Here is a 25,333-nt window from a genome sequence, read left to right on the forward strand (position 1 = left end):
CGAGGTTTACACGTACAACATGATCGGCTTCAGTGCCGGACTCTCGACGCAGGATGCCATGAAAATAATCAAGCATCAGATTGTGGATGGCCGTTGCAGAGACGTGAAGGCTCTGCTCGGTCTTGACCTCGAGAAGGCGTTCGACGACGTGCTCCACGCTTTTATCGTGAAGACCATTTCGGACCTGGGTCCCGGTTCCAGATTCCACAGCTACGTCAGCTATTTTCTAACAGACAGGAAGGTCAAGCTTCGCATTGGAGACTTCCGCTCCGAAGATGTGCCCCTGGGAGGGCGGGGAGCTCCTCAGCGCGCCGTCATCTCCCCCACACTGTTTAACATCTGTATGATTGATCTTTCCTAGAGGCTGTCACGCGTCGAGGACGTCAAGCACACCACATACGCCGGTGACGTCATGACGTCACTATATGGTGCTCCGGCGGCTGCGAGGGCAGCGTCGAAGAAGCCATGCAGGAGGCGATCGACGTGGTCGAGGAGTATCACCGCCCCACCCAGCTTCGATGCTCCCCCGCCAAGTACGAGCTTCTGCTTTACAGAAAAGAGAAGGGAGGCAGACCCAAAGGTTGGAAGCCAGTCTCCGAAAGCAACATCAGTCTTCGCACTTTTGACGGAGGGGATGATAACCAGGGTCGACGTTATTCAGGTCCTGGGCATGTCTGTCGGGTTCAACGGTGGGAACGGAACGGCTCTCCACAAGATATCGCAAAGACGGACAACGCTTTCCGCCTCGTTCGAAGAATCGCAAACCGGCACCAAGGCATGAAGGAAAACAATCACTGCGGACTGATCAATGCCTTCGCAGTATGCCACTTCACGTACACGATTTGTATGCACAACTGGCTCAGACCAGAGCGAGACAAGCTCAACGCTCTCATTCACAAAGTAGTCAAGAGGGCTCTCGGGCTACCCATCAGGACCCATACCGAGGATCTCCTCAAGCTGTAGGTACATAACACCGCCGAGGAAATTGCCGAAGCCCAAGAATGCGCGCAACTCACTCGCCTAACCACCACAGCGGCAGGTAAACGCATCCTCGAAGAGTTGGGTTGCCACCCTGCGGGGTTCCCTATGGTCAGTACCCCGATCCCTAGGTGCATTCGAGACAAGTTCGAAGTGGCCCCTGTGCGCCGAAACGTCCATCCCGTCCACAACGAGTAAGACGCAAGTTCATAGCAGCAGCCATCCTCAAACAGATCAAGCAACAAGATATTAGAGCAAGCTTCGTCGACACCGCGGAGTACAGCGATGGGAAGACCTTTGCCGTCATTGTGGTCGACTCCAGCGGCAAGATTTCCATAGGCGCCTTAATTCGCACTTCAGACCCCGGACTCGCCGAGCCGCCATCGCCCTCGCCCTGCTAGACGGTCATGGGTCCGAGATATATAGCGATTCCAAAACGGCAGTTAGGGCTTTTTGGAAGGGTCGCATCGCCAAGCAAGCTGCTCGTCTTCTTAGCGGCTCGAGCACATATGCTCTCAGGCATCATTCAATTCACTGGTTTCCCGCTCACGTAGGGTTGGTCGAGGGTGCTCCCCCGAACCTCAATGAGTCTTCTCACGAGGCTGCGCGTGACCTCACCGACCGCGCTTCTTCAGTAAGGAGCGCCGACTCCCTTCCTCCTTATGGCCACAGGGACGCTCCCGCTACTCACAACGAGGTTATTAAATTCTTCTACCTGTCTAAGAGGCTGTTTCCACCCCCTCACCCCAAGTTGAATAGGGCACAAGTCGTGTCGCTCATACTTCTAAAGACCAGCACATATCCGTGTCTGTCCGTTCTTAACGAGGCTTACCCCGACGTATATCGCGACGACGCCTGCCCGTCCAGCGAGCAGACCTCCACTCTTGCGCACATGCTCTGGGAGTGCGGGTCGACATACCCCACGTTCATCAAGGTGGAGTGGGACTCGCTTCTGCGTAGCGCCGCTCTAGACAAGCAAATCCTGGCTGTCCGGCGTGCCCGCGACCGGGCCGGTGGGCTAGACCTGCCGATACCGACGTGGGACTAGCCGGGTGCGCGACAAGTTTGCGTCCTCGCCGGACCTGCAATAAAGTTTCTTTATTGACTCGATCACTCACTCATCGAATGCGTGTGTATGACATAGAAAGAAACAAAAGTTCTTTCTGAGAAACCGCAACTGACGGCGAGCTAACGCAATCTCCACCCTTAAAGCGTCGAATGGCCACTGCAATCTCTCTTTCCAGCTGCCATCTTTTTCTGCCAATAATCTCATCCTTTGAAAACTAAGGAGAGCAGCCCAAGCAAATACGGCAATGAAAAGCCAAGTTCGACCCTCCAGCAGCCCCCAGGGAACGTTCATCACCAACTGGCCCGTAGCAAGCATGTGGCCCCCCTCAGGCATAATGTTCGTTCGCCGCCAGGCTCGGTGGCTTCCCAAGCGCGGCAGGCAACATTGATCACCCTACCGTAATAAACACCAACGAGCACGGCTGCTCGGCGGTCAGTCATCATTCAGCACCACCACGCTGCGGAGCATCCGTCTAACGGAGGGTGCCTAGAGCCCTCCCTTGTTTACGAACCCGGGTGGATTGTGACACTGGCGACGAGGATGGGATACTCGTGACACTGGCGACAAGTACCCACGGATCGTCCCACCCCGCCGACACCGCCCCCCGTTACTGCCGCTCTGCCGCTGTACGGAAGGCTCGAGCCGTTCGAGGGAGATGAGTCCGCCTGGCAAATTTACGAGGAGCAAGTCCACGTGTTCTTCCGGGCAAACGACACACCCGAGGCCAAACAGCGGGACGTTTTCCTGGCCAGCTGCGGGACCAGCGTCTTCAGCCTCCTGCTCGTCCTTCTCAAGCCAGCCACGCCGCACGTTAAGACGCTGGGTGAGCTGCTCGCCATATTGCGCTCACATTTCAACCCAGCACCGTCCGCACTAATGGAGCGTTTCCGCTTCAACAACCGGAGCCGCCGGGAAGGAGAGACCTTCGGGCAGTTCGTTGCTGCGCTACGAGGGTTAGCGAGTGCCTGCGTTTTCGGGGACCAGCTGGACTCGCTGCTCCGGGATCGTTTCGTCTGCGGCATCAACAACCCCGCCATGCAGACGCGACTCCTGGAGCTTCCCGACCCCTCGCTGGACGACGCCGTGAAGGCAGCGCTGGCAATGGAAGCTGCCGCCAAGGACGCCGCCGAGATTTCCCGTGCGACTGACTCACCGTCGGCAAAAGCGGCGGTCAACGAGTTGGCGACAAAGGGCAGTACCTGCGGTCGCTGTGGTGGTGCCCACTCCCCCTCACAGTGCCAGTTCTCTCAAGCACAATGCTTTACGTGCGGGAAAACTGGGCACCTGGCACGTGTATGCCGAAGGAGGAGGACGAACAGCAAACAGCAGCAGCCTCATTCAAGCCCAGGTACCACAAAAGCCCGTGGCCAGGGTGGCCGTAGCAAGGGTATGCGGCGAGGGCGTGTGGCAGCAGGCTCAAGTTCTTCCGCGGCCAGGCTCCACGTCGTGGCCGAGAACCCGCCGATTTTCGGCATGTGGCACACAGGTATTGTACCGTCGTCTGTGCCGCCGTACATGCTGGTCGTCGAAATCTGCGGGCACCCATTTCCATGGAGCTGGACACAGGGGCCAGCGTGTCTGTAATGGCCGGGAAACTCTTCAAGCGTACCTTCCCCGGCATGTCCGTCGAGGCTTCAGGCGTGATGCTGCGCAGCTCCTCCGGGCCACTCTCCGAGGTCCAGGGTCAGGAACAGGTCAGCGTTCATTTTGGCGACAGGGAGGCAACCCTTCCCCTTTACTTAACGAAGGGGTCGTCGCCGACGCTGCTGGGCCGAAACTGAATTCATGCACTGGGCGTTCGTCTGCCAGAGTACCAGGAAGCCAGCCTGCATGTGGTGCAGAGCTGCCAAATCTGCCAGGAGCATCAGCGAGCCTCGCGTCATGTGGAAAGCACCCCCTGGCCGTTCCCACAGAGACCCTGGTCCCGCCTACATGTGGATTTTGGGGGACCCTTCAAGGGCCATTACTTCCTGGTAGTGATGGACACCTTTTCAATGTGGGTGGAGGTTCTACCTGTCACCACTCCATCAGCAGGGGCGACCATTGCAGCGATACGACAGGTCCTCGCCGCCCAGGGGTTGCCGGATGTCATCGTGTCCGGCAATGGTCCTGCTTTCGCCAGCACAGAGTACCTGGCCTGGCTGACGAAGAACGGAATCCGCCGGATGATGGTTCCGCCGTACCACCCTGCTTCAAATGGTGCAGCCGAGCGGGTGGTGCAAACCATCAAAGACAAGCTCAAGAAGAGCCAGACTGGGGATTTCCGGACGCGGATTGCCCGGATACTGTTTCAATACCGGACCACGCCTCACGATGTCACTGGCCACGCCCCCTGTGAGCTCCTGCTGGGTCGGGTGATCAAGACACCCTTGGACGTCTTGCATCCGGACCTCCCATCCACAGTGCTCTTGAAGCAGCTGAAGCAGAAGCTGGCTGCAGACCGAGGGTGCCGTCCCGCGCCTCTGCCAGAGTCGGGAGCTCCAGTTTTTGCCAGGAACTTCCGTCCTGACCCACCCTGGTCTGCCGGATAGGTGGTGTCTCCTGCCAGCGCCTCATCGCTGCTCGTGCACATGACAGACGGGGCCATGTGGCACAGACACGCCGACCATGTCAGGCCTCTCCTCGGGACCTGGCCAGCACCCTCGACTACCACTCCTGAGTTCCAGCCCGCAGGAGGACGAGCGGCAGCACCGGTCGCTTCCAGCGGAGCACCACCCACCTGGGATGCGGCAACCGTTGCTAGCGGTGCGGCACTCGTTGGGGGGGAGGGGGACCGGTGTCGAGCCAAGCACCACTCACGAGGCCGACCACTACGGACCCTCCGGATGGAGCGAGGCTGGCTCAGGCAGCACCCGGCGTTGCCACACCCGACCCATCAACACCGGTGCCCAGGCGGAGTACTCGACGGCGGAGCCCACCGGACCGTTACTCGCCTGGATAGCAGCCACTGTCGATCCAGCTAGTTTGTAGGCAGAGCCTCATATTTTGAACACGGATGTTTGTTTTTTATTTAACAAACAAACTGGGGGTAAGGGGGTGTAGCAAGCATGTGACGCCCACTCAGGCATTATGTTCGTTTGCCGCCAGGCTCGGTGGCCTGCCAAGCTCGGCAGGCAACATTGGTCACCTCACCGTAATAAACACCGACGAGCACGGCTGCTCGGCGGTCAGTCATCATTCAGCACCACTACGCTGCGGCGGAGCGTCCGTCTAACGGAGGGTGCCTCGAGCCCTCCCTTGTTCATGAACCCGGGTGGATTGTGACAGGCCTACACCCATACTCTGCATGTCCTCGATAAGGACGAAAGGCACCCAGAGTACCCCCTCTGGGAAAGCAAGCGAGGGATGCATACGCAGGTAAGAGGTAAAGGGCGTCGCTGTAAAATCGCACAAACACAACATATTCAGTCCAGCGACAAAACATACGCATAGCTGTGACTTGACGTTTTAACCGACGAAGGTACAAATTCTCTAACCTTATCCTCCGTAAGTATAGTTTTGGGCATTTCCCAGACGCGCTCGCTAATCAGATGTCCAGCATCAGGATTTGCTAAAATTTTCTTTCCCGAGCAATTCTCTCATAAAAATCTCAGACAAAAAATACTAATTAAGTTTTCAACTAATTAACTTACGGCACACATTGCTATTTAGAAATCGACACCATTTAGGAGCTAAGCACAATCAAATTAACACTGCACTGACTTACCACTTACGCGAACCGAGACTTAAAATTCATCAGTGTTCCGGCGAGCAGAATGTACCTATAGTTGGACGCTCCATGACACCCAGAAAGAGGCTAATGACCCATTTGAGAGCCACTTCCAGGAACACAGGGCTATACGCTTAACTATATTTTCCCGAGAAAGACAATTTGCGCATGTCCGTGGATTCATCTCGCGTATCGGCGTCAGTATGTATATCGGTGAAGGTAATGATGTATCCCCCGAGCGGTCGCCTTCCACAGAAGCGATTGGACACAGAGAATGCGACATTTAACGAGCTGTAGGTTAAGCTCTTTCACGAGAAAATCCAGTCGAGGAATGTGTTTATTGTTTGCGTAAATCGGTGTCGCCACTTATATTAGCGGGCGGAGTGATGTATCTGCCCAACAAACGCTTTCCCTAGTAGTTGTTGGACGTTGCTGCGCGGACATGGTAATGGCCTAAAAGCTTATCTTTTTCTATTTTTCGAGAAAGCCAATCTGCGCATGTCCGGTTATTAATCGTCTAAGTTGGCATCACCACGTGTATTTGCAAGGCAAGCGATGTATGCGACAAACCAGCGCTTTCCAGAGAATTGATATTGGACCTGTTCGCGCCAACATTGTAACACGCTTAAGCCTGTTACGTTAAGCCTATGGACGGTAAGACTATAGCCCAGGAAAATATTGTCTCAACCAGGTCGAATAAATTCTCTCTACAGCGCTGGTTCACCGCATATGTCACTCCCCACGCACGTGCTGACCCCGATTTAGATTTACGCTATAAATAAACAAATAAGCTTAGAATGTTTTCCTTGCAAAAAAAAGAAAAACGGTAAGCCTATAGCCCAGGGAATTATTGTCTCAGCAAAGGTAAAATAAATTCTCTCCAAAGCGCTGGCTCGCCGCACAAATCATTCCCCACGCACGTTCTGACTCCGATTTACTCTATAAATAAACAAATAAGCTCAGAATAATTTTCTCGGAAAAATGGAAAAAACATCAAGCCTATAGCCCATGGAATTTTTGCCTCAGCTAGGTAAAATAAAATCCCTCTAAAGCGCTCGATCGTCGCCCACATCACTTCCCACGCACCTCTGACTCCGATTTCCGCTATAGATATACAAATAAGCTCAGAATAATTTTCTCGGAAAAATGGAAAAAACATCAAGCCTATAGCCCATGGAATTTCTGCCTCAGCTAGGTAAAATAAAATCCCTCTAAAGCGCTCGCTCGTCGCCCACATCACTTCCCACGCACCTCTGACTCCGATTTCCGCTATAGATATACAAATAAGCTCAGAATAATTTTCTCGGAAAAATGGAAAAAACATCAAGCCTATAGCCCATGGAATTTTTGCCTCAGCTAGGTAAAATAAACTCCCTCTAAAGCGCTTGCTCGTCGCCCACATCACATCCCACGCACCTCTGACTCCGATTTCCGCTATAGATATACAAATAAGCTCAGAATAATTTTCTCGGAAAAATGGAAAAAACATCAAGCCTATAGCCCATGGAATTTTTGCCTCAGCTAGGTAAAATAAACTCCCTCTAAAGCGCTTGCTCGTCGCCCACATCACATCCCACGCTCCTCTGACTCTGATTTACGCTATAAATATACAGATAAGCTCAGAATAATTTTCCCGGAAAAATGGAAAAAACATCAAGCCTATAGCCCATGGAATTATTGCCTCAGCTAGGTAAAATAAACTCCCTCTAAAGCGCTCGCTCGTCGCCCACATCACTTCCCACGCACCTCTGACTCCGATTTACGCTATAAATATACAAATAAGCTCAGAATAATTTTCTCGAAAAAATGGAAAAAACATCAAGCCTATAGCCCATGGAATTTTTGCCTCAGCTAGGTAAAATAAAGTCCCTCTAAAGCGCTCGCTCGTCGCCCACATCTCTTCCCACGCACGCTCTGACTCCTATTTACGCTATAAATATACAAATAAGCTCAGAATAATTTTCTCGGAAAAATGGAAAAAAACATCAAACCTATAGCCCATGGAATTATTGCCTCAGCTAGGTGAAATAAACTCCCTCTAAAGCGCTCGCTCGTCGCCCACATCACTTCCCACGCACGCTCTGACTCCTATTTACGCTATAAGTATGCAAATAGGCTCAGAATAATTTTCTCGGAAAAATGGAAAAAACCTCAAGCCTATAGCCCATGGAATTATTCCCTCAACTAGGTAAAATAAACTCCCTCTAAAGCGCTCGCTCGTCGCCCACATCACTTCCCACGCACCTCTGACTCCGATTTACGCTATAAATATACAAATAGGCTCAGAATAATTTTCTCGGAAAAATGGAAAAAACATCAAGCCTATATAGCCCATGGAATTATTCCCTCAACTAGGTAAAATAAACTCCCTCTAAAGCGCTCGCTCGTCGCCCACATCACTTCCCACGCACCTCTGACTCCGATTTACGCTATAAATATACAAATAAGCTCAGAATAATTTTCTCGAAAAAATGGAAAAAACATCAAGCCTATAGCCCATGGAATTATTGCCTCAGCTAGGTAAAATAAACTCCCTCTAAAGCGCTCGCTCGTCGCCCACATCACTTCCCACGCACCTCTGACTCCGATTTACGCTATAAATATACAATTAAGCTCAGAATAATTTTCTCGGAAAAATGGAAAAAACATCAAGCCTATAGCCCATGGAATTATTCCCTCAACTAGGTAAAATAAACTCCCTCTAAAGCGCTCGCTCGTCGCCCACATCACATCCCACGCACCTCTGACTCCGATTTACGCTATAAATATACAAATAAGCTCAGAATAATTTTCTCGGAAAAATGGAAAAAACATCAAGCCTATAGCCCATGGAATTATTCCCTCAACTAGGTAAAATAAACTCCCTCTAAAGCGCTCGCTCGTCGCCCACATCACTTCCCACGCACGCTCGGACTCCGATTTACGCTATAAATATGCAAATAAGCTGAGAATAATTTTCTCGGAAAAATGGAAAAAACATCAAGCCTATAGCCCATGGAATTATTGCCTCAGCTAGGTAAAATAAACTCCCTCTAAAGCGCTCGGTCATCGCCCACATCACTTCCCACGCACCTCTGACTCCGATTTACGCTATAGATATACAAATAAGTTCAGAATAATTTTCTCTGAAAAATGGAAAAAACATCAAGCCCATGGAATTATTGCCTCAGCTAGGTAAAATAAACTCCCTCTAAAGCGCTCGCTCGTCGCCCACATAACTTCGCACGCACGCTCTGACTCCGATTTACGCTATAAATATGCAAATAAGCTCAGAATCATTTTCTCGAAAAAATGGAAAAAACATCAAGCCTATAGCCCATGGAATTATTCCCTCAACTAGGTAAAATAAACTCCCTCTAAAGCGCTCGCTCGTCGCCCAGATCACTTCCCACGCACGCTCGGACTCCGATTTACGCCATAAATATGCAAATAAGCTCAGAATAATTTTCTCAAAAAGTGGAAAAAACATCAAGCCTATAGCCCAGGCAATTATTGCCTCAGCTATGTAAAATAAACTCCCTCTAAAGCGCTCGCTCGTCGCCCACATCACTTCCCACGCACCTCTGACTCCGATTTACGCTATAAATATGCAAATAAGCTCAGAATAATTTTCTCAAAAAGTGGAAAAAACATCAAGCCTATAGCCCATGGAATTATTGCCTCAGCTAGGTAAAATAAACTCCCTCTAAAGCGCTCGCTCGTCGCCCAGATCACTTTCCACGCACGCTCGGACTCCGATTTACGCTATAAATATGCAAAAAAGCTCAGAATAATTTTCTCGAAAAAATGGAAAAAACATCAAGCCTATAGCCCATGGAATTATTCCCTCAGCTAGGTAAAATAAACTCCCTCTAAAGCGCTCGCTCGTCACCCACATCACTTCCCACGCACCTCTGACTCCGATTTACGCTATAAGTATGCAAATAGGCTCAGAATAATTTTCTCGGAAAAATGGAAAAAACATCAAGCCTATAGCCCATGGAATTATTGCCTCAGCTAGGTAAAATAAACTCCCTCTAAAGCGCTCGCTCGTCGCCCAGATCACTTCCCACGCACGCTCGGACTCCGATTTACGCTATAAATATGCAAATAAGCTCAGAATAATTTTCTCGGAAAAATGGAAAAAACATCAAGCCTATATTCCCATGGAATTTTTGCCTCAGCTAGGTAAAATAAACTCCCTCTAAAGCGCTCGCTCGTCGCCCACATCACTTCCCACGCACGCTCTGACTCCGATTTACGCTATAAGTATGCAAATAGGCTCAGAATAATTTTCTCGGAAAAATGGAAAAAACATCAAGCCTATAGCCCATGGAATTATTGCCTCAGCTAGGTAAAATAAACTCCCTCTAAAGCGCTCGCTCGTCGCCCAGATCACTTCCCACGCACGCTCGGACTCCGATTTACGCTGTAAATATGCAAATAAGCTCAGAATAATTTTCTCGAAAAAATGGAAAAAACATCAAGCCTATAGCCCATGGAATTATTCCCTCAACTAGGTAAAATAAACTCCCTCTAAAGCGCTCGCTCGTCACCCACATCACTTCCCACGCACCTCTGACTCCGATTTACGCTATAAATATACAAATAAGCTCAGAATAATTTTCTCGGAAAAATGGAAAAAACATCAAGCCTAGAGCCGATGGAATTATTGCCTCAGCTAGGTAAAATAAACTCCCTCTAAAGCGCTCGCTCGTCGCCCAGATCACTTCCCACGCACGCTCGGACTCCGATTTACGCTATAAATATGCAAATAAGCTCAGAATAATTTTCTCGAAAAAATGGAAAAAACATCAAGCCTATAGCCCATGGAATTATTCCCTCAACTAGGTAAAATAAACTCCCTCTAAAGCGCTCGCTCGTCACCCACATCACTTCCCACGCACGCTCTGACTCCGATTTACGCTATAAATATGCAAATAAGCTCAGAATAATTTTCTCGAAAAAATGGAAAAAACATCAAGCCTATAGCCCATGGAATTATTGCCTCAGCTAGGTAAAATAAACTCCCTCTAAAGCGCTCGCTCGTCGCCCACATCACTTCCCACGCACGCTCTGACTCCGATTTACGCTATAAATATGCAAATAAGCTCAGAATAATTTTCTCGAAAAAATGGAAAAAACATCAAGCCTTTAGCCCATGGAATTTTTGCCTCAGCTAGGTAAAATAAAGTCCCTCTAAAGCGCTCGCTCGTCGCCCACATCTCTTCCCACGCACGCTCTGACTCCTATTTACGCTATAAATATACAAATAAGCTCAGAATAATTTTCTCGGAAAAATGGAAAAAAACATCAAACCTATAGCCCATGGAATTATTGCCTCAGCTAGGTGAAATAAACTCCCTCTAAAGCGCTCGCTCGTCGCCCACATCACTTCCCACGCACGCTCTGACTCCTATTTACGCTATAAGTATGCAAATAGGCTCAGAATAATTTTCTCGGAAAAATGGAAAAAACATCAAGCCTATAGCCCATGGAATTATTCCCTCAACTAGGTAAAATAAACTCCCTCTAAAGCGCTCGCTCGTCGCCCACATCACTTCCCACGCACCTCTGACTCCGATTTACGCTATAAATATACAAATAGGCTCAGAATAATTTTCTCGGAAAAATGGAAAAAACATCAAGCCTATATAGCCCATGGAATTATTCCCTCAACTAGGTAAAATAAACTCCCTCTAAAGCGCTCGCTCGTCGCCCACATCACTTCCCACGCACCTCTGACTCCGATTTACGCTATAAATATACAAATAAGCTCAGAATAATTTTCTCGAAAAAATGGAAAAAACATCAAGCCTATAGCCCATGGAATTATTGCCTCAGCTAGGTAAAATAAACTCCCTCTTAAGCGCTCGCTCGTCGCCCACATCACTTCCCACGCACCTCTGACTCCGATTTACGCTATAAATATACAATTAAGCTCAGAATAATTTTCTCGGAAAAATGGAAAAAACATCAAGCCTATAGCCCATGGAATTATTCCCTCAACTAGGTAAAATAAACTCCCTCTAAAGCGCTCGCTCGTCGCCCACATCACATCCCACGCACCTCTGACTCCGATTTACGCTATAAATATACAAATAAGCTCAGAATAATTTTCTCGGAAAAATGGAAAAAACATCAAGCCTATAGCCCATGGAATTATTCCCTCAACTAGGTAAAATAAACTCCCTCTAAAGCGCTCGCTCGTCGCCCACATCACTTCCCACGCACGCTCGGACTCCGATTTACGCTATAAATATGCAAATAAGCTCAGAATAATTTTCTCGGAAAAATGGAAAAAACATCAAGCCTATAGCCCATGGAATTATTGCCTCAGCTAGGTAAAATAAACTCCCTCTAAAGCGCTCGGTCATCGCCCACATCACTTCCCACGCACCTCTGACTCCGATTTACGCTATAGATATACAAATAAGTTCAGAATAATTTTCTCTGAAAAATGGAAAAAACATCAAGCCCATGGAATTATTGCCTCAGCTAGGTAAAATAAACTCCCTCTAAAGCGCTCGCTCGTCGCCCACATCACTTCCCACGCACGCTCTGACTCCGATTTACGCTATAAGTATGCAAATAGGCTCAGAATAATTTTCTCGGAAAAAAGGAAAAAACATCAAGCCTATAGCCCATGGAATTATTGCCTCGGCTAGGTAAAATAAGCTCCCTCTAAAGCGCTCGCTCGTCGCCCAGATCACTTCCCACGCACGCTCGGACTCCGATTTACGCTATAAATATGCAAATAAGCTCAGAATAATTTTCTCGAAAAAATGGAAAAAACATCAAGCCTATAGCCCATGGAATTATTCCCTCAACTAGGTAAAATAAACTCCCTCTAAAGCGCTCGCTCGTCGCCCACATCACTTCCCACGCACCTCTGACTCCGATTTACGCTATAAATATACAAATAAGCTCAGAATAATTTTCTCGGAAAAATGGAAAAAACATCAAGCCTAGAGCCCATGGAATTATTGCCTCAGCTAGGTAAAATAAACTCCCTCTAACGCGCTCGCTCGTCGCCCACATCACTTCCCACGCACCTCTGACTCCGATTTACGCTATAAATATACAAATAAGCTCAGAATAATTTTCTCGGAAAAATGGAAAAAACATCAAGCCTATATTCCCATGGAATTTTTGCCTCAGCTAGGTAAAATAAACTCCCTCTAAAGCGCTCGCTCGTCGCCCACATCACTTCCCACGCACGCTCTGACTCCGATTTACGCTATAAGTATGCAAATAGGCTCAGAATAATTTTCTCGGAAAAATGGAAAAAACATCAAGCCTATAGCCCATGGAATTATTGCCTCAGCTAGGTAAAATAAACTCCCTCTAAAGCGCTCGCTCGTCGCCCAGATCACTTCCCACGCACGCTCGGACTCCGATTTACGCTGTAAATATGCAAATAAGCTCAGAATAATTTTCTCGAAAAAATGGAAAAAACATCAAGCCTATAGCCCATGGAATTATTCCCTCAACTAGGTAAAATAAACTCCCTCTAAAGCGCTCGCTCGTCACCCACATCACTTCCCACGCACCTCTGACTCCGATTTACGCTATAAATATACAAATAAGCTCAGAATAATTTTCTCGGAAAAATGGAAAAAACATCAAGCCTAGAGCCCATGGAATTTTTGCCTCAGCTAGGTAAAATAAAATCCCTCTAAAGCGCTCGCTCGTCGCCCACATCACTTCCCACGCACCTCTGACTCCGATTTCCGCTATAGATATACAAATAAGCTCAGAATAATTTTCTCGGAAAAATGGAAAAAACATCAAGCCTATATTCCCATGGAATTTTTGCCTCAGCTAGGTAAAATAAACTCCCTCTAAAGCGCTCGCTCGTCGCCCACATCACTTCCCACGCACGCTCTGACTCCGATTTACGCTATAAGTATGCAAATAGGCTCAGAATAATTTTCTCGGAAAAATGGAAAAAACATCAAGCCTATAGCCCATGGAATTATTGCCTCAGCTAGGTAAAATAAACTCCCTCTAAAGCGCTCGCTCGTCGCCCAGATCACTTCCCACGCACGCTCGGACTCCGATTTACGCTGTAAATATGCAAATAAGCTCAGAATAATTTTCTCGAAAAAATGGAAAAAACATCAAGCCTATAGCCCATGGAATTATTCCCTCAACTAGGTAAAATAAACTCCCTCTAAAGCGCTCGCTCGTCACCCACATCACTTCCCACGCACCTCTGACTCCGATTTACGCTATAAATATACAAATAAGCTCAGAATAATTTTCTCGGAAAAATGGAAAAAACATCAAGCCTAGAGCCCATGGAATTATTGCCTCAGCTAGGTAAAATAAACTCCCTCTAAAGCGCTCGCTCGTCGCCCAGATCACTTCCCACGCACGCTCGGACTCCGATTTACGCTATAAATATGCAAATAAGCTCAGAATAATTTTCTCGGAAAAATGGAAAAAACATCAAGCCTATATTCCCATGGAATTATTCCCTCAACTAGGTAAAATAAACTCCCTCTAAAGCGCTCGCTCGTCGCCCACATCACTTCCCACGCACCTCTGACTCCGATTTACGCTATAAATATACAAATAAGCTCAGAATAATTTTCTCGGAAAAATGATAAAACATCAAGCCTATAGCCCATGGAATTATTGCCTCAGCTAGGTAAAATAAACTCCCTCTAAAGCGCTCGCTCGTCGCCCACATCACTTCCCACGCACGCTCTGACTCCGATTTACGCTATAAATATGCAAATAAGCTCAGAATAATTTTCTCGAAAAAATGGAAAAAACATCAAGCCTTTAGCCCATGGAATTATTCCCTCAACTAGGTAAAATAAACTCCCTCTAAAGCGCTCGCTCGTCGCCCACATCACTTCCCACGCACGCTCTGACTCCGATTTACGCTATAAATATGCAAATAAGCTCAGAATAATTTTCTCGAAAAAATGGAAAAAACATCAAGCCTTTAGCCCATGGAATTATTCCCTCAACTAGGTAAAATAAACTCCCTCTAAAGCGCTCGCTCGTCGCCCACATCACTTCCCACGCACCTCTGACTCCGATTTACGCTATAGATATACAAATAAGCTCAGAATAATTTTCTCGGAAAAATGATAAAACATCAAGCCTATAGCCCATGGAATTATTGCCTCAGCTAGGTAAAATAAACTCCCTCTAAAGCGCTCGCTCGTCGCCCACATCACTTCCCACGCACCTCTGACTCCGATTTACGCTATAAGTATGCAAATAGGCTCAGAATAATTTTCTCGGAAAAATGGAAAAAACATCAAGCCTATAGCCCATGGAATTATTGCCTCAGCTAGGTAAAATAAACTCCCTCTAAAGCGCTCGCTCGTCGCCCAGATCACTTCCCACGCACGCTCGGACTCCGATTTACGCTATAAATATGCAAATAAGCTCAGAATAATTTTCTCAAAAAGTGGAAAAAACATCAAGCCTATAGCCCAGGCAATTATTGCCTCAGCTATGTAAAATAAACTCCCTCTAAAGCGCTCGCTCGTGGCCCACATCACTTCCCACGCACCTCTGACTCCGATTTACGCTATAAATATACAAATAAGCTCAGAATAATTTTCTCGGAAAAATGGAAAAAACATCAAGCCTATAGCCCATGGAATTATTGCCTCAGCTAGGTAAAATAAACTCCCTCTAAAGCGCTCGCTCGTCGCCCACATCACTTCCCACGCACGCTCTGACTCCGATTTACGCTATAAGTATGCAAATAGGCTCAGAATAATTTTCTCGGAAAAATGGAAAAAACATCAAGCCTAGAGCCCATGGAATTATTGCCTCAGCTAGGTAAAATAAACTCCCTCTAAAGCGCTCGCTCGTCGCCCAGATCACTTCCCACGCACGCTCGGACTCCGATTTACGCTATAAATATGCAAATAAGCTCAGAATAATTTTCTCGAAAAAATGGAAAAAACATCAAGCCTATAGCCCATGGAATTATTCCCTCAACTAGGTAAAATAAACTCCCTCTAAAGCGCTCGCTCGTCGCCCACATCACTTCCCACGCACCTCTGACTCCGATTTACGCTATAAATATACAAATAAGCTCAGAATAATTTTCTCGGAAAAATGATAAAACATCAAGCCTATAGCCCATGGAATTATTGCCTCAGCTAGGTAAAATAAACTCCCTCTAAAGCGCTCGCTCGTCACCCACATCACTTCCCACGCACGCTCTGACTCCGATTTACGCTATAAACATACAAATAAGCTCAGAATAATTTTCTGGGAAAAATGGAAAAAACATCAAGCCTATAGCCCATGGAATTATTGCCTCAGCTAGGTAAAATAAACTCCCTCTAAAGCGCTCGCTCGTCGCCCACATCACTTCCCACGCACCTCTGACTCCGATTCACGCTATAAGTATGCAAATAAGCTCAGAATAATTTTCTCGGAAAAATGGAAAAAACACCAAGCCTATAGCCCATGCAATTATTGCCTCAGCTAGGTAAAATAAACTCCCTCTAAAGCGCTCGCTCGTCGCCCACATCACTTCCCACGCACCTCTGACTCCGATTTACGCTATAAATATACAATTAAGCTGAGAATAATTTTCCCGGAAAAATGGAAAAAACATCAAGCCTATAGCCCATGGAATTATTGCCTCAGCTAGGTAAAATAAACTCCCTCTAAAGCGCTCGCTCGTCGCCCACATCACTTCCCACGCACCTCTGACTCCGATTTACGCTATAAATATACAATTAAGCTCAGAATAATTTTCTCGGAATAATGGAAAAAACATCAAGCCTATAGCCCATGGAATTATTGCCTCAGCTAGGTAAAATAAACTCCCTCTAAAGCGCTCGCTCGTCGCCCACATCACTTCCCACGCACCTCTGACTCCGATTTACGCTATAAATATACAATTAAGCTGAGAATAATTTTCCCGGAAAAATGGAAAAAACATCAAGCCTATAGCCCATGGAATTATTGCCTCAGCTAGGTAAAATAAACTCCCTCTAAAGCGCTCGCTCGTCGCCCACATCACTTCCCACGCACCTCTGACTCCGATTTACGCTATAAATATACAATTAAGCTGAGAATAATTTTCCCGGAAAAATGGAAAAAACATCAAGCCTATAGCCCATGGAATTATTGCCTCAGCTAGGTAAAATAAACTCCCTCTAAAGCGCTCGCTCGTCGCCCACATCACTTCCCACGCACCTCTGACTCCGATTTACGCTATAAATATACAAATAAGCTCAGAATAATTTTCTCGGAATAATGGAAAAAACATCAAGCCTATAGCCCATGGAATTATTGCCTCAGCTAGGTAAAATAAACTCCCTCTAAAGCGCTCGCTCGTCGCCCACATCACTTCCCACGCTCCTCTGACTCTGATTTACGCTATAAATATACAGATAAGCTCAGAATAATTTTCCCGGAAAAATGGAAAAAACACCAAGCCTATAGCCCATGCAATTATTGCCTCAACTAGGTAAAATAAACTCCCTCTAAAGCGCTCGCTCGTCGCCCACATCACTTCCCACGCACCTCTGACTCCGATTTACGCTATAAATATACAATTAAGCTCAGAATAATTTTCTCGGAATAATGGAAAAAACATCAAGCCTATAGCCCATGGAATTATTGCCTCAGCTAGGTAAAATAAACTCCCTCTAAAGCGCTCGCTCGTCGCCCACATCACTTCCCACGCACCTCTGACTCCGATTTACGCTATAAATATACAATTAAGCTGAGAATAATTTTCCCGGAAAAATGGAAAAAACATCAAGCCTATAGCCCATGGAATTATTGCCTCAGCTAGGTAAAATAAACTCCCTCTAAAGCGCTCGCTCGTCGCCCACATCACTTCCCACGCACCTCTGACTCCGATTTACGCTATAAATATACAATTAAGCTGAGAATAATTTTCCCGGAAAAATGGAAAAAACATCAAGCCTATAGCCCATGGAATTATTGCCTCAGCTAGGTAAAATAAACTCCCTCTAAAGCGCTCGCTCGTCGCTCACATCACTTCCCACGCACCTCTGACTCCGATTTACGCTATAAATATACAAATAAGCTCAGAATAATTTTCTCGGAATAATGGAAAAAACATCAAGCCTATAGCCCATGGAATTATTGCCTCAGCTAGGTAAAATAAACTCCCTCTAAAGCGCTCGCTCGTCGCCCACATCACTTCCCACGCACCTCTGACTCCGATTTACGCTATAAATATACAATTAAGCTGAGAATAATTTTCCCGGAAAAATGGAAAAAACACCAAGCCTATAGCCCATGCAATTATTGCCTCAACTAGGTAAAATAAACTCCCTGTAAAGCGCTCGCTCGTCGCTCACATCACTTCCCACGCACCTCTGACTCCGATTTACGCTATAAATATACAAATAAGCTCAGAATAATTTTCTCGGAATAATGGAAAAAACATCAAGCCTATAGCCCATGGAATTATTGCCTCAGCTAGGTAAAATAATCTCCCTGTAAAGCGCTCGCTCGTCGCTCACATCACTTCCCACGCACCTCTGACCCCGATTTACGCTATAAATATACAATTAAGCTGAGAATAATTTTCCCGGAAAAATGGAAAAAACATCAAGCCTATAGCCCATGGAATTATTGCCTCAGCTAGGTAAAATAAACTCCCTCTAAAGCGCTCGCTCGTCGCCCACATCACTTCCCACGCACCTCTGACTCCGATTTACGCTATAAATATACAATTAAGCTGAGAATAATTTTCCCGGAAAAATGGAAAAAACATCAAGCCTATAGCCCATGCAATTATTGCCTCAACTAGGTAAAATAAACTCCCTGTAAAGCGCTCGCTCGTCGCTCACATCACTTCCCACGCACCTCTGACTCCGATTTACGCTATAAATATACAAATAAGCTCAGAATAATTTTCTCGGAATAATGGAAAAAACATCAAGCCTATAGCCCATGGAATTATTGCCTCAGCTAGGTAAAATAAACTCCCTCTAAAGCGCTCGCTCGTCGCTCACATCACTTCCCACGCACCTCTGACTCCGATTTACGCTATAAATATACAATTAAGCTGAGAATAATTTTCCCGGAAAAATGGAAAAAACATCAAGCCTATAGCCCATGGAATTATTGCCTCAGCTAGGTAAAATAAACTCCCTCTAAAGCGCTCGCTCGTCGCCCACATCACTTCCCACGCACCTCTGACTCCGATTTACGCTATAAATATACAATTAAGCTGAGAATAATTTTCCCGGAAAAATGGAAAAAACATCAAGCCTATAGCCCATGGAATTATTGCCTCAGCTAGGTAAAATAATCTCCCTGTAAAGCGCTCGCTCGTCGCTCACATCACTTCCCACGCACCTCTGACCCCGATTTACGCTATAAATATAAAAATAAGCTCAGAATAATTTTCTCGGAATAATGGAAAAAACATCAAGCCTATATAGCCCATGGAATTATTCCCTCAACTAGGTAAAATAAACTCCCTCTAAAGCGCTCGCTCGTCGCCCACATCACTTCCCACGCACCTCTGACTCCGATTTACGCTATAAATATACAAATAAGCTCAGAATAATTTTCTCGAAAAAATGGAAAAAACATCAAGCGTATAGCCCATGGAATTATTGCCTCAGCTAGGTAAAATAAACTCCCTCTAAAGCGCTCGCTCGTCGCCCACATCACTTCCCACGCACCTCTGACTCCGATTTACGCTATAAATATACAAATAAGCTCAGAATAATTTTCTCGAAAAAATGGAAAAAACATCAAGCCTATATAGCCCATGGAATTATTCCCTCAACTAGGTAAAATAAACTCCTTCTAAAGCGCTCGCTCGTCGCCCACATCACTTCCCACGCACCTCTGACTCCGATTTACGCTATAAATACACAATTAAGCTCAGAATAATTTTCTCGAAAAAATGGAAAAAACATCAAGCCTATAGCCCATGGAATTATTGCCTCAGCTAGGTAAAATAAACTCCCTCTAAAGCGCTCGCTCGGCGCCCACATCACTTCCCACGCTCCTCTGACTCCGATTTACGCTATAAATATACAGATAAGCTCAGAATAATTTTCCCGGAAAAATGGAAAAAACATCAAGCCTATAGCCCGTGGAATTATTGCCTCAGCTAGGTAAAATAAACTCCCTCTAAAGCGCTCGCTCGTCGCCCACATCACTTCCCACGCACCTCTGACTCCGATTTACGCTATAAATATACAAATAAGCTCAGAATAATTTTCTCGAAAAAATGGAAAAAACATCAAGCCTATAGCCCATGGAATTTTTGCCTCAGCTAGGTAAAATAAAGTCCCTCTAAAGCGCTCGCTCGTCGCCCACATCTCTTCCCACGCACGCTCTGACTCCTATTTACGCTATAAATATACAAATAAGCTCAGAATAATTTTCTCGGAAAAATGGAAAAAAACATCAAACCTATAGCCCATGGAATTATTGCCTCAGCTAGGTGAAATAAACTCCCTCTAAAGCGCTCGCTCGTCGCCCACATCACTTCCCACGCACGCTCTGACTCCTATTTACGCTATAAGTATGCAAATAGGCTCAGAATAATTTTCTCGGAAAAATGGAAAAAACATCAAGCCTATAGCCCATGGAATTATTCCCTCAACTAGGTAAAATAAACTCCCTCTAAAGCGCTCGCTCGTCGCCCACATCACTTCCCACGCACCTCTGACTCCGATTTACGCTATAAATATACAAATAGGCTCAGAATAATTTTCTCGGAAAAATGGAAAAAACATCAAGCCTATATAGCCCATGGAATTATTCCCTCAACTAGGTAAAATAAACTCCCTCTAAAGCGCTCGCTCGTCGCCCACATCACTTCCCACGCACCTCTGACTCCGATTTACGCTATAAATATACAAATAAGCTCAGAATAATTTTCTCGAAAAAATGGAAAAAACATCAAGCCTATAGCCCATGGAATTATTGCCTCAGCTAGGTAAAATAAACTCCCTCTAAAGCGCTCGCTCGTCGCCCACATCACTTCCCACGCACCTCTGACTCCGATTTACGCTATAAATATACAATTAAGCTCAGAATAATTTTCTCGGAAAAATGGAAAAAACATCAAGCCTATAGCCCATGGAATTATTCCCTCAACTAGGTAAAATAAACTCCCTCTAAAGCGCTCGCTCGTCGCCCACATCACATCCCACGCACCTCTGACTCCGATTTACGCTATAAATATACAAATAAGCTCAGAATAATTTTCTCGGAAAAATGGAAAAAACATCAAGCCTATAGCCCATGGAATTATTCCCTCAACTAGGTAAAATAAACTCCCTCTAAAGCGCTCGCTCGTCGCCCACATCACTTCCCACGCACGCTCGGACTCCGATTTACGCTATAAATATGCAAATAAGCTCAGAATAATTTTCTCGGAAAAATGGAAAAAACATCAAACCTATAGCCCATGGAATTATTGCCTCAGCTAGGTAAAATAAACTCCCTCTAAAGCGCTCGGTCATCGCCCACATCACTTCCCACGCACCTCTGACTCCGATTTACGCTATAGATATACAAATAAGTTCAGAATAATTTTCTCTGAAAAATGGAAAAAACATCAAGCCCATGGAATTATTGCCTCAGCTAGGTAAAATAAACTCCCTCTAAAGCGCTCGCTCGTCGCCCACATCACTTCCCACGCACGCTCTGACTCCGATTTACGCTATAAGTATGCAAATAGGCTCAGAATAATTTTCTCGGAAAAAAGGAAAAAACATCAAGCCTATAGCCCATGGAATTATTGCCTCGGCTAGGTAAAATAAACTCCCTCTAAAGCGCTCGCTCGTCGCCCAGATCACTTCCCACGCACGCTCGGACTCCGATTTACGCTATAAATATGCAAATAAGCTCAGAATAATTTTCTCGAAAAAATGGAAAAAACATCAAGCCTATAGCCCATGGAATTATTCCCTCAACTAGGTAAAATAAACTCCCTCTAAAGCGCTCGCTCGTCGCCCACATCACTTCCCACGCACCTCTGACTCCGATTTACGCTATAAATATACAAATAAGCTCAGAATAATTTTCTCGGAAAAATGGAAAAAACATCAAGCCTAGAGCCCATGGAATTATTGCCTCAGCTAGGTAAAATAAACTCCCTCTAACGCGCTCGCTCGTCGCCCACATCACTTCCCACGCACCTCTGACTCCGATTTACGCTATAAATATACAAATAAGCTCAGAATAATTTTCTCGGAAAAATGGAAAAAACATCAAGCCTATATTCCCATGGAATTTTTGCCTCAGCTAGGTAAAATAAACTCCCTCTAAAGCGCTCGCTCGTCGCCCACATCACTTCCCACGCACGCTCTGACTCCGATTTACGCTATAAGTATGCAAATAGGCTCAGAATAATTTTCTCGGAAAAATGGAAAAAACATCAAGCCTATAGCCCATGGAATTATTGCCTCAGCTAGGTAAAATAAACTCCCTCTAAAGCGCTCGCTCGTCGCCCAGATCACTTCCCACGCACGCTCGGACTCCGATTTACGCTGTAAATATGCAAATAAGCTCAGAATAATTTTCTCGAAAAAATGGAAAAACATCAAGCCTATAGCCCATGGAATTATTCCCTCAACTAGGTAAAATAAACTCCCTCTAAAGCGCTCGCTCGTCACCCACATCACTTCCCACGCACCTCTGACTCCGATTTACGCTATAAATATACAAATAAGCTCAGAATAATTTTCTCGGAAAAATGGAAAAAACATCAAGCCCATGGAATTTTTGCCTCAGCTAGGTAAAATAAAATCCCTCTAAAGCGCTCGCTCGTCGCCCACATCACTTCCCACGCACCTCTGACTCCGATTTCCGCTATAGATATACAAATAAGCTCAGAATAATTTTCTCGGAAAAATGGAAAAAACATCAAGCCTATATTCCCATGGAATTTTTGCCTCAGCTAGGTAAAATAAACTCCCTCTAAAGCGCTCGCTCGTCGCCCACATCACTTCCCACGCACGCTCTGACTCCGATTTACGCTATAAGTATGCAAATAGGCTCAGAATAATTTTCTCGGAAAAATGGAAAAAACATCAAGCCTATAGCCCATGGAATTATTGCCTCAGCTAGGTAAAATAAACTCCCTCTAAAGCGCTCGCTCGTCGCCCAGATCACTTCCCACGCACGCTCGGACTCCGATTTACGCTGTAAATATGCAAATAAGCTCAGAATAATTTTCTCGAAAAAATGGAAAAAACATCAAGCCTATAGCCCATGGAATTATTCCCTCAACTAGGTAAAATAAACTCCCTCTAAAGCGCTCGCTCGTCACCCACATCACTTCCCACGCACCTCTGACTCCGATTTACGCTATAAATATACAAATAAGCTCAGAATAATTTTCTCGGAAAAATGGAAAAAACATCAAGCCTAGAGCCCATGGAATTATTGCCTCAGCTAGGTAAAATAAACTCCCTCTAAAGCGCTCGCTCGTCGCCCAGATCACTTCCCACGCACGCTCGGACTCCGATTTACGCTATAAATATGCAAATAAGCTCAGAATAATTTTCTCGAAAAAATGGAAAAAACATCAAGCCTATAGCCCATGGAATTATTCCCTCAACTAGGTAAAATAAACTCCCTCTAAAGCGCTCGCTAGTCGCCCACATCACTTCCCACGCACCTCTGACTCCGATTTACGCTATAAATATACAAATAAGCTCAGAATAATTTTCTCGGAAAAATGATAAAACATCAAGCCTATAGCCCATGGAATTATTGCCTCAGCTAGGTAAAATAAACTCCCTCTAAAGCGCTCGCTCGTCGCCCACATCACTTCGCACGCACGCTCTGACTCCGATTTACGCTATAAATATGCAAATAAGCTCAGAATCATTTTCTCGAAAAAATGGAAAAAACATCAAGCCTATAGCCCATGGAATTATTCCCTCAACTAGGTAAAATAAACTCCCTCTAAAGCGCTCGCTCGTCGCCCAGATCACTTCCCACGCACGCTCGGACTCCGATTTACGCCATAAATATGCAAATAAGCTCAGAATAATTTTCTCAAAAAGTGGAAAAAACATCAAGCCTATAGCCCAGGCAATTATTGCCTCAGCTATGTAAAATAAACTCCCTCTAAAGCGCTCGCTCGTCGCCCACATCACTTCCCACGCACCTCTGACTCCGATTTACGCTATAAATATGCAAATAAGCTCAGAATAATTTTCTCAAAAAGTGGAAAAAACATCAAGCCTATAGCCCATGGAATTATTGCCTCAGCTAGGTAAAATAAACTCCCTCTAAAGCGCTCGCTCGTCGCCCAGATCACTTCCCACGCACGCTCGGACTCCGATTTACGCTATAAATATGCAAATAAGCTCAGAATAATTTTCTCGAAAAAATGGAAAAAACATCAAGCCTATAGCCCATGGAATTATTCCCTCAGCTAGGTAAAATAAACTCCCTCTAAAGCGCTCGCTCGTCGCCCACATCACTTCCCACGCACCTCTGACTCCGATTTCCGCTATATATATACAAATAAGCTCAGAATAATTTTCTCGGAAAAATGGAAAAAACATCAAGCCTATATTCCCATGGAATTTTTGCCTCAGCTAGGTAAAATAAACTCCCTCTAAAGCGCTCGCTCGTCGCCCACATCACTTCCCACGCACGCTCTGACTCCGATTTACGCTATAAGTATGCAAATAGGCTCAGAATAATTTTCTCGGAAAAATGGAAAAAACATCAAGCCTATAGCCCATGGAATTATTGCCTCAGCTAGGTAAAATAAACTCCCTCTAAAGCGCTCGCTCGTCGCCCAGATCACTTCCCACGCACGCTCGGACTCCGATTTACGCTGTAAATATGCAAATAAGCTCAGAATAATTTTCTCGAAAAAATGGAAAAAACATCAAGCCTATAGCCCATGGAATTATTCCCTCAACTAGGTAAAATAAACTCCCTCTAAAGCGCTCGCTCGTCACCCACATCACTTCCCACGCACCTCTGACTCCGATTTACGCTATAAATATACAAATAAGCTCAGAATAATTTTCTCGGAAAAATGGAAAAAACATCAAGCCTAGAGCCCATGGAATTATTGCCTCAGCTAGGTAAAATAAACTCCCTCTAAAGCGCTCGCTCGTCGCCCAGATCACTTCCCACGCACGCTCGGACTCCGATTTACGCTATAAATATGCAAATAAGCTCAGAATAATTTTCTCAAAAAGTGGAAAAAACATCAAGCCTATAGCCCAGGCAATTATTGCCTCAGCTATGTAAAATAAACTCCCTCTAAAGCGCTCGCTCGTGGCCCACATCACTTCCCACGCACCTCTGACTCCGATTTACGCTATAAATATACAAATAAGCTCAGAATAATTTTCTCGGAAAAATGGAAAAAACATCAAGCCTATAGCCCATGGAATTATTGCCTCAGCTAGGTAAAATAAACTCCCTCTAAAGCGCTCGCTCGTCGCCCACATCACTTCCCACGCACGCTCTGACTCCGATTTACGCTATAAGTATGCAAATAGGCTCAGAATAATTTTCTCGGAAAAATGGAAAAAACATCAAGCCTAGAGCCCATGGAATTATTGCCTCAGCTAGGTAAAATAAACTCCCTCTAAAGCGCTCGCTCGTCGCCCAGA

This window comes from Dermacentor variabilis, chromosome 5 (assembly GCF_050947875.1).
Source record: "Dermacentor variabilis isolate Ectoservices chromosome 5, ASM5094787v1, whole genome shotgun sequence".
Classification (NCBI taxonomy): Eukaryota; Metazoa; Arthropoda; class Arachnida; order Ixodida; family Ixodidae; genus Dermacentor; species Dermacentor variabilis.